The sequence below is a fragment of the Capsicum annuum genome, chromosome 1, assembly GCF_002878395.1.
Source record: "Capsicum annuum cultivar UCD-10X-F1 chromosome 1, UCD10Xv1.1, whole genome shotgun sequence".
Taxonomy (NCBI): Eukaryota; Viridiplantae; Streptophyta; class Magnoliopsida; order Solanales; family Solanaceae; genus Capsicum; species Capsicum annuum.
The window spans coordinates 142,757,431-142,758,341 of record NC_061111.1 but is presented as its reverse complement, the minus strand read 5'-3'; the positions used below and the strand labels follow the sequence as shown (position 1 = coordinate 142,758,341).

Here is a 911-nt window from a genome sequence, read left to right as displayed (position 1 = left end):
TCAAAATGGACCTCCAAAATGGATTTTTTGAAATGAAAGAGTAAAATTGAATTTCTTTTTTTAATCATAAAAAAAACTCAAAACGAGCACTACACTTTTTATAATTGAAACTAGAATTGAAACAAATGTGCCACAATCAAATAGACAACAATAGATCCACAAAAATGTGAGCTAAACATAAGAACTTCAAAATCATCCAATTGACATTACATCCTATTAGGAAATGCAATTGACTGTCTACTTGATCTTCTTCTTTGGCCTCAATTGGTTGTTGTGACTGTGTTTTTACTTCTTGCAGTTCACGGCGCGAGGATGAAAACGTGCATAGCACTTGAAGAAAATTATCTTTTCTTCATTGTATTCCCTTGACAAGGCCATAAGCGATGGTTCAATGATCCCACTACGGAGCCTCAGAACAAGATGCAGAGTCGATGCTTTTTGGATATTATAATCCGCCAGTGTACGCCCATCTTCAAGCTGTTTACTAGAAAAGATCAATCACTGCTATTCTGGTGGAATACCTTCCTTTCCTTGAATCTTGGCCTTGTAATTATTGATGATATCGCTGAATTCAATTGAAGTGTTATTGTCTTATCCGTTAAAGTTTTCACGAAGATCTGCATCTTATCTCTAAAATAGTAAGAACTGAACCTTTTGTTTAGAAAAACCTCACACATGATTAAAGGGAGCTATAGGAGAAAACCCAAGTGAAAATAGGTTAAAAACAGGTTTCAATCAAAGAAATACGATTTTAGGCCTTCCATACCAAAAATCCCAAAATTCTAAATTGGAATCGAGATTTAAAAGGGTTTTTACATGACATATTTAGATTCAAATAGTTGAAATATTGATTTAGAGCTTACCCAATCTCAAAAATGGATGAAATCGTCCAATACTTTATTTACACAAAT

General features: G+C 33.6%; 1 pseudogene; it reads right to left on the bottom strand.

The window, feature by feature from the left end:
- Nucleotides 1-237: 237 nt before the first annotated feature.
- LOC107858440 lies at nt 238-623 on the bottom strand (annotated as a pseudogene).
- Between the last annotated feature and the right edge of the window lie 288 nt (nt 624-911).